The 9,693-nt window shown below is 39.0% G+C and overlaps 1 protein-coding gene across 1 annotated transcript in view; it reads right to left on the bottom strand.

Annotated features, from left to right (window-relative positions):
• LOC149233534 (geranylgeranyl transferase type-2 subunit beta 1-like) overlaps nt 1-5,325 on the bottom strand; it is a 224,767-nt gene extending 219,442 nt beyond the window's left edge. The window contains exon 1 of the mRNA XM_089379788.1: nt 4,359-5,325. The gene's annotated coding sequence lies outside the window, so the exon portion shown is untranslated. The remainder of the gene's footprint in view (nt 1-4,358) is intronic.
• Between the last annotated feature and the right edge of the window lie 4,368 nt (nt 5,326-9,693).

Here is a 9,693-nt window from a genome sequence, read left to right on the forward strand (position 1 = left end):
ACGGGATTTGTTTCAAACTTTGAGGGCACTTAGAGGAAAGCTCGGCGTAGTAGTATGCCAACTTGCTCTTTAAGAAGATCACCCTAATGCATTTTGCACTAGGCCCTAGGAGACCTTCTAAGGTTAGGGCAGAAAATGGAAATCCGAAAAAGTGAAAGGAATAGGTTTAGGGATGATCAACTAGGATTAGGACCCAATGACTTGACAATTGGGAGAAATGGAGTCAAGATTGAGTTTGATGAAGGACCTTCGTTCGATCAAGGAGTCTTATGCAACTTCTTGCAAACCCTAATGAAGCAGCTACCCAGCAACGTAGGAGTTTATACTTCGTCTAGCAAAAAATGATGAAGTTTTGAGGTAGCAACAAGCAAACTAACCTCTAGGAACATTCATTCGCATTTTCCTAACATGTAATGCATGCAATACTTCAAAATCCCAATGAATTCATGAATTCACATTTCAATTAGGGGACATTAAGATTGTGACAAGATATTCCATACATTAATCATGCGATAAAGTAATGAAATAGCATTGAAACATCACTTACAAGACAAATTGAATATATCCATCCATCATAGTTGCAGTTAGAAGCTCCAAGATAAAAATAGCGAAAATCCAAACATCAAAACATCTATGGTGCTCCCAAGTGGCTGTGGGGCACTATGAATGGTCTCATGGGTCTCCAACTAGATCAAACATGTTCATGCTCCGTCAATAAGGGTGAGAATGATGATACAAGCCCTCCCATGTCTCCCCGAGTGAGAGAAAACCCCATCTGGCCCCTGGACCAACTGCCAAGTTTATGGTGCAAGTATGTGCTCAGTTGGGCAATGTGGTCCAAGTGCATCATCATCTATGCATGACTAGGGCACGAACAAGGAATAGGCAGTGCTGAAGAATCCCATGGCGTGGCAATCAATGCTCTGATGCGATGAAGGCCCATGGCTCTCAACACTCACCCTATAAGTGCCATCATGACCCCTTAGAGGGCTTGGATCCCATATAGGAAGGCCAAGCCCAAGATGAAGACCCACTTGCAATCTTGTATAAGATCCAATGTGTTTCCTCACCTTCTAGTACAACAATTCATTAGAGCAATTGAGTAAATAAGTTTGCAAATGAGGGGCCCAAGTGGACACGTCATAGTGGCATGCCCTTCTAAGTGGATTTTGGAATGTACATGAGTCTCCAAGCGCAAGAGGGAGGATAATAAAGGACCCCACTAGGTGGTTTCAACCTCTAAGGGGGTAACATGTTTGTGGTACATCCGTCAAATGGCAAGTGTCATGTGAAATGATGGTGGAACCGAGTGGGGTAACAGGGAAGGCTCCAAGCCACATGCCATGGTACAAGGGTAGCTATAATGAGGGAGGCCCGCACATGGGTATATAGATGTAGGAGAGAGAAATTGTGGTACATGAGTTACTCACCCTCTGTTTTTCCACCCTTCTTCATGTGCCTTTTTCCTTTTATTGATTCTTCTTTCTTTTAACTAGTTGGGGCTCCAAGGAATGAGAACATGATGCGTATGATAAAGCAGTGGATACCCCCTTAAGGTTGGGCAATTCATCAACCACCAGGGGTTGGGACAATCATGGCTTCCTTAATTATGCAGGGGGCACACATAGGGGTCCTAGGAACCAGGGTGATGGCCATAATGATAAGGGGTAAAGTTCATGCTTGCCTTTTGCCCACATGCCAAATTTTTATGTCCCGGCCATCTTTTGCATTTTATGGTACATTTCCTGTTGTAAGTAGCAAAATTATGCTTTTAACTTTCTTTTTAGCTACATCAACCTTCGGGGCATCATTCCAGGCCCGACCCAAAGTGTGGACAAGGGGAGGGGGAGGCTAACTCCTTATGGACGCAAAGGACAAATGTGGACCTGGATGGGAAAAGTGTGAAAAGGAGTTATAATGAGCCAAGGGGAGTGATGTATATGGTGTCGAGAAGCGGGAGCACACAACCAAAATCGAGGTTTCCCATGTAGGGCCACCCCTAAAGCTAGTAGCCAATAAAGGAGATCCCACGAGACTAGGACAGCAGATTAACCACCAAGTAGGACAAGGGAACAAGAATACAAACCAAGCCCATTCTTTCCGCTGAATCCCCCCGCTAATCCATGTCCGCAAGTGTCCATGATAAGCAAGAAAAAATACCCAATTACATAATGAAAAGACATGCCTTTGAGGTTCGAAGGCCCACCTTCAAACAAACAATCATAATAGATGGGCGAGAACACATAATGGCCGGCTCAGGTGGCAGAGAATGGTGGCACATTGAACTGTCTGGTCGCTTCAAGGGGTTGTTGGCTAAATATAAATCTAGGATAAAACTTCTCCTATAGGGGTCGCCCACTAGTGGTGGGTAACAGAGAATAAACCTAGTACAAGAAATTACTAGATGTTAAGAATTCATACCCTAACAAGGACCAAACCAAACCATGACACCTCAGAGTTTGAAGAGGACAAAATTATCTAAAGTGAACAAAGCAGCCTTGACAAGTTATCTAAGTCTAAGCTACAAAAAATTATAATCCAAATCTCTAAGAAAAGTAAAGAGATCAAAGTCCTAATTTTTAAGGTCAAAAGTAAAGGTCTTATGTTGAAGCAATTCAAATCACCTTCCCTTCCCTCAACACGTGTGAGCTCAGACCTCCAATTGCAGACCTGTACAAACCAATCAAGAGAAGAGAGAGAAGATATGATGATGCTCCAAAGTGATGTGACATGAGGTCTACTTATATGAGTCTTAAAAGGTATAATTAGCTTGCCCAAGTTGACTTGTACTTCTATGCACATGTGGGTTTCACTTTAAAAATTACATTTTCCTTGACCAAATTAAATTCTTCCAAGAGCTAGCAGGGGTCTTTCTTGATGAGGAAGGTTGTCCAAAGAAGGGAATTTGTCCCTAAGCTACCAAATTAACAGTATGACTTGTTAGAGTCGAAATTCGACCTACTTTTGTACCCTGAAATCTCAGTACTACTACTCTGATATGCTCAAAAATTTAGCCTTTCTGTCACACGTGCGAGGCCATAGAAGAAGAACAAATCCACACATACGAGGTAGAACGGATAGAGAGAGAGGATACTGGATTGCTAGATCAACTTCATCCTTCTTTTCCTTGTCTTCTTCGTCTAGATGAGCAAAAGATATCTTGTCTTGTTTGTGATCCAAATGGTGCCAAGAGGAGAGACTTGAATGCCTTTACATAGTGATCTTGGGAGGCTAAACAGGTGTGACAAGGGGCCGGCCAACTTGACTTCTTTGGAGCCAAAAATTCCGCGGTTGAAACCGACATGAAAAGCATGTCCTATATTGATTATTACATGTATTTGAAGGCTAATATCTTAATTATGAAGACCGACCATAGCTACAAAATTCAATAATGTGCCCAAGACTCAAGTGGATGGCTGATGTGACAATCTTCTTTAAATGAACATCATAACCTTCAATTAGAGTTGTGATCATAATGCCTTTGTGACTAGTTAGGTGGTGTAAACCTTAACAGTTCCTTCTAGCATACACAAATAAAAGTTAATTTACTAATTTGCCTACGTTTACTTAGGAAAGAAATCATAAACCCCTATCCATGACATAAGAATCTCCCAACATACACAAATAAAAGTTAATTTACTAATTTGCCTAAGTTTACTTACGAAAGAAATCATAAACCCCTATCCATGACATAAATTCTTAGGATAAATAATGTTTCCTAAGGAACTAAACTAAGGCATGCTAAGTGATGACTTATGGTGGGGAATGAAAGGGGCATCCTTCATGACATGACCCTCAAGTTATAGAAGTGTTTGTCTTCTATCATTTTCCTTGTCCAACTTTCAACAGCTAGGACCCATTTTATTCATTTTCTTGTATGCCTTTGAGAAGGAGCTTGGAGCATTGTGTTGCCATTCCTCGACATCATTTAATCACCTAATTTTTTACATTTGTTCAAGTGTTCGGTTCATCAAACACGTAGCTTTTATTTATATATTCTTTAGACAAGCCAGGGACTACGGGAGCGCCTCATAATTGTAATATCCCAAGGGGATTTTAGCCCTTGGGGTTCTATGATTGTCTAGGGTTTCAATAAATATCCAACAGAGCACATACATTTGTAATGCATCAATATAAAAGATCTTCAACAGTGATACAATCCTTCGACAAAACTTTAATAAGTTAGGGCTGGACACCCAAGTAACAGTAGATTCCTCCAACCAATAATCCACAGTGTAATTCTAATTTCAAAATCAATATTCAGCACTTCAACTGCTTATCAAATCCTACTGTGACTACAGCAATTACAGCTCACTGCCTAATGTCTAATGGAAAACAGCACACTAATTACAACTCACTGTTTGATGTTCTTGGCTAACTGTGATGGTATGTACTGTTCCGGTGAGGTCCGATTACTGCCACAGATCCGAATCTCTTGTTCTTTCCGTATTTCTTGTTCTTTGTTCCAAGTCTGCGACCGAGATGTGATGGAGACCCTGTCTATATGATTCGCAGTCCTCGGGGACCTCAGGCCGGTATATACAGCTTCTGTCTTTATGCAATTACCCTAGGTCGAGACGTCACTGCTTCAGATCATTCTTGGTGCCACAGTGAAGTTGACCAAGCGTGACTTTCGTGATTTTGGAAGCGTGACAGTGAAGTCGGAAGCCCTGCGGATTGAGACAACTCGCTGTCTCAGATGATTATCTTCCCGAGTTGGCCGCAGGCTTAATTCTGGCTTCGGTCTGTTTGGGAACAGAACTGACCCGGTTCCTCTTCTGTGATAGATCCCACACTCCAGCGAAAATACCAGTTGCCACCGCTGCTAGGCAAAAGGTGTGGTATGGTTTGGTTTTCGGTGCAGGAGGTGGCTGAGATATTCCAGTTGGGGCCTGTACGGCGAGCGATCAGCAATACGGTGGTGGGCAAATCACTGACGTCGGCTGGGCAGGGGTCAGGTTATCGGCAATCGATGAATTAATACGCAGGTGGTAAAAAGTACGCCGATGGCTAGATGGTGCAATCATCGATGGACGGTTTACCAAATTGATCCACGAGGCCCCCAAATGCTGTGAATGCTGTGACAGGTCTCTAAAGCCCCGTGCCTCCTCCGAAGAAGCTGGAGCCGAAGCCCGAGCCAAGCCGTCGCCGAAACGTAAGAAATAAGAAATGTAGTAAGGCGTGAGAAATTTCGCTGAATTGTGAGAAATGTAGTGAGTGCGAAATTCGAAATGTTGCTTGCCGAGGACGACGAAGCTGAAATGTGCTGCGGAATAGAAGCACGATCACAACGGACAATGTGGTGGGCAGGGATGGAATTTGAGTGGCAAATCGGGGCGGGCTTAGTGAAGCACGAGCTAAAAATTTACAAAAAAATCCGTTTTTTTTTAAACTACAAAAATTAGGAAATGTGAAAGTCTGTTTTTTAGTTTAATCTCTTTTAGTTTGTGGGTTAAGGGGTAATCTCCGGTGTAGTAAGGACTTTTTGGCCAAGAAGTGTTTTAGTAGGGAACAAGAGAGGTAATGTGGTTTAAAAAATTAACTTATTTTAGTAGGAAAGAAGAGAGGTAATGTGGTTTAAAAACTTTTAATTAGTATAAGATGATAATAATTATAATTATTAATAAAATATTTTAATTCAATTATGATTTATATTAGATAAAGATAAATAAAAAATAATGTTTATAATTATAATTAATAATTAAATTAGTTTATATTTATTTTAATTTTGGATTATTAAGTGTTTGAGAGATTAAATTTTTTGAGATACAATGCTAAGATTCGAAATTAATATGAATCTATATATATATATATATATATATATCTTTTTTTAATGGCCAAAGGCCTAACCACATAATAGAGAACCTTCAAATGGACTTTGTGTGGCTAAAAAGCCTCAATCGCAACAGCAACGAACTTGACAAAGAATTGATGGTCAAAGGTTGGGATCGGAGAAACATGACTCTGTGCAATAGTTGAGCGACCATAAGGTCTAATAGCTTTAATATCAATGTAATGAACAGTTTTCGTACACACAATGAAATATTCAGAGTATTTGGAATATGGTAATATCCATTATAAAGCAATACTATATATATAAGAATATTGAATGTACAAGTAATTATGATGCTACAAATGAGGGCACTACTTATATAATAGGCAAGGTGTCCCTTCATGAAGTCATGTCCTTTGGGACATGTCTCTTCAATATATATATATAGCGCTAAAAGGAGCACATAATGACCTTAGATGCCCTTCCTGATCTTAACCAACTACAAGTCACAATTAAGGCTGAGATTGAGGGTTATTGCTTAGGTCAGAGTATTTGAGACTTCAACCTTGCTAGCTAGACAGATCCAAGTGGTTAGAAGAGAATATGTTGTGCCAAAACAAAGAAAATAAGTGACTAGCTAGGGTGGGATCATCTCCACCGAAGCTAAACATGGGATTATCTAGGGTTGGATCCTCCATTGAAACTAAAACTAACCAAAAAGAAGGGACCTTAAAACCCTCAAAGCCTCTGACTCGAAGAAAATAGAGGCAATTCAATCCAATTCATTGATGAGAAAATGATTCTAACTCTATTTTATTTATATTTTCTTCATAGAGGCTTTCTCTTCCTTAATCTATCGCGATGGGTTCATGTGTTACCCCCAATTTGGGATTTTTTCCCCAACTACCCCAAACTTTACCCAATGTTGCCCCAAAACATTAGATAATGGGTTTCCCCCTTTATCCATGACTATAGCCTATGGGGTTGGATAGGCTATTTCGTTCTTCTTTGGGCAATTAATCCATAGGGAGCATTACAATAATGAGGTGGCAACGACTTAAGCTTCATTTTTTAATTTGGCATTGCTCTTCACCACTTTGCCCCTTTATTCTATAGACAACCATGGTATTTTCTTTATTTAATTAGGCTTTCGTATGCTTTCGTTTTCATATAGACCTTTAATGATGACCTTTGAGAAGCCAAGCAAGTGGGAAGCTTCCTTTTTTATGATTGTAGTGGAGGTGAAGTAAATAAGGTGGAGGATGTTATATACAAAAGGGAAATGGAAGGCTACCTTGGCAAATCACCCTATAACACAACTTGACCACGGGAGATGACACACTTCTAAAGGTAAACTATGTCCAGTCATAGTAAGATGAGACAAACCAATAAGTTATATATTATGAAATTTCAGTAAGTCCTCTTTTAGTAAACATCATTGTCACCACCTACTAAAGGTCACAACACCATCCAATTCGTGTGTACATCATCAACAATTTGGATGGGGACATGACTGCATCTACCATCTGAAAGTGAGAAAAACATTTGATATATCATGGTTGAGTTGGCACGTATAAGTGAATAAGAAGTTGAATGAATAATCTAAGTGAATGAGCAATACTTGTTGTCAAGAAGCTCCTGTGACTAACAACATCACCTTGTAAGAGTGTCTCTATAAGGGTGTTATTGTGAAGGGGGGAAAATACCATACATTTATCTTCCACGATTTCTTTTGCATGTCTTGATTAGAACAAATCATCTTCCTTTGAAGTATTAAACACACATTGCTCATAAACCAATGCTTAATATCTTTAAATGCTTCTTAATATATTTAAATGCTAGCTAATGGACTTCACTCCATTGGAACAAAACATTCTTCCTTGTTAAGTTACTCAAAGAGGGACAAGTCTTGACAAAATTCTTGATGGATCCTCTATAATATTTGATGTCAAAAAAAAAACTTTGACATCATTTGTGTATCATTACTTATAAGTCCACTGGGAATCTTCATAATTAATTGATTGAAAAATATGTATTTGCGATAAAAACAACTACATTCCCCAAAGACATCCACAAATCTCCATTTTTGTTGTTCCCAGCTTCAAACATAAACATAATATTGAGACAAAAATTTACTTTGATTCCTTTCTTCTTATCCTTTGGTAATTATTGAACCAACTTAAGCTAACATATATGATAGTACTTAACTAATTTTTACTATATCAATTTCTTTAAAATGGGCATGCTTAAAGGGGATATCACTTTATCTTTGCCAATTTCATGCTTATATCCTACACCATCTCCCCCTTCGTGATCTTTTTTTAGGAGTTCATTCTCTTCTTATTAGTTATCACCCTCAAATCCAACTACAAGCATTCTCGTGCTAACCCCATTTTCACTTTCACATTCAAATATATTCATCCCCTTGCTTATTCGGCGTGTTAAAATACTCCTTTATAACAATTCCTTTGTCTTGGTCTTTGGAAGAATCACATTACATTCTTTGTTCATCTACCATTAACTTTTTACAACTATACTTCAGCCACTAGTCCTATTCACCACATGACATCCTTTTGTGAGACTTTAATAATCTTACATATCTCCTTCCCACTAAGACACATCACCTTCGTATCATCGACAAATGCATTCATACACCATTCTTTAGACCATTCCATCAAAGTATGATGTCTTAGTGGTTCACCTCATAATTTTTCTAATCAATTGTTCTCTTAGACCTGTACTTTAGTATGTCTTTGCACATTTCATTTTGCATGTCCAACTACATGTCGCCTTCTTGCATTTCCTACTCATCAAACCTAACATTGGCATTTCTCATAGCATCCTCAGAGAATATAATGTCATGATTTTTCAATATCTCTTCAACGAGCAAAATGTCCACATTTGATAGATAATCCTTTTTAGGTGAGATGCCCATTAAGTATGGCATCTTCTTTAGGTAGGAGGTCCATATTAGATAGGGCATCCACTTAGATAGGACTTTCGTTCTCTACTGGCCATCTTCATACATTGCATTACATTAACTATATAGGTGTTCCAAGTTATGAATATCACCATTTAGACATATAATGTCTTCATGGTGTAAAAAGTATTAACTTTATAGGTTATCCTATTATTACCAAGAGCATCTCCCTAGGGAGTGCTCCCACCTGAGAACCATGCTTCAAGTGAGTGTCTAAGAAGAGCCCCTAAAAGCATGCTCGAAGCACATTTGCGATGCTCCCTGCCACTATCGAGAGCTTGGATGCTCCCAAACCCAAGAACCACCCTCCTCTATAATATTCCTACATAAGAAATACAATGATAAAAAAAAGAAGCAAAAATACACATGCAACACATAAAATCCAACATGCAGTAAGTGTCTCACTAATTTAGCCAAGAAATGCACAGAACTAAGTCATTTTATTATTATTATTATTATTATTATATGCAAGTGGAAAGTACATATATGAATGGAGTGTGTGCACCTGGGCTCGTTAAAGCAAGCTTGACAACACCAAGTAAGAAAGTATGCTACCCAATAGCTAGGAAGTACTTCCCCCTCTATTTCTGTGTTGGCCCTAGAAATCACAACTGCTAGCTGGAAGGAAGATGTTGTTTGGCCCCACTAGAGTGCTCCAAAAATTCTAAGAAATTAGCCACGGGCTCTTCTCCACCCGCTCAACAAAACCAAGAAATATCCTGAAGTGAAAAATTCTTGATAAACAGAAATATATGTATAAATATCTTATTAAAAATGAATTGACAAATGAAGATTGTTACATTGGAGTTTCCTGACTTATATATCACCATGGGTGCCCTTTGGGGAAAGGTCATGATCTTGTGATCGTGCCCTTTCGTCTACTTTAACCTAAAACTAAATAACAAACCTAAAACTAACCAATTTTGTTACATAACATTGC

The sequence above is a fragment of the Pinus tabuliformis genome, chromosome J, assembly GCF_031772625.1.
Source record: "Pinus tabuliformis cultivar Carrire ecotype Pingquan chromosome J, CPIR1, whole genome shotgun sequence".
Lineage (NCBI taxonomy): Eukaryota > Viridiplantae > Streptophyta > Pinopsida > Pinales > Pinaceae > Pinus > Pinus tabuliformis.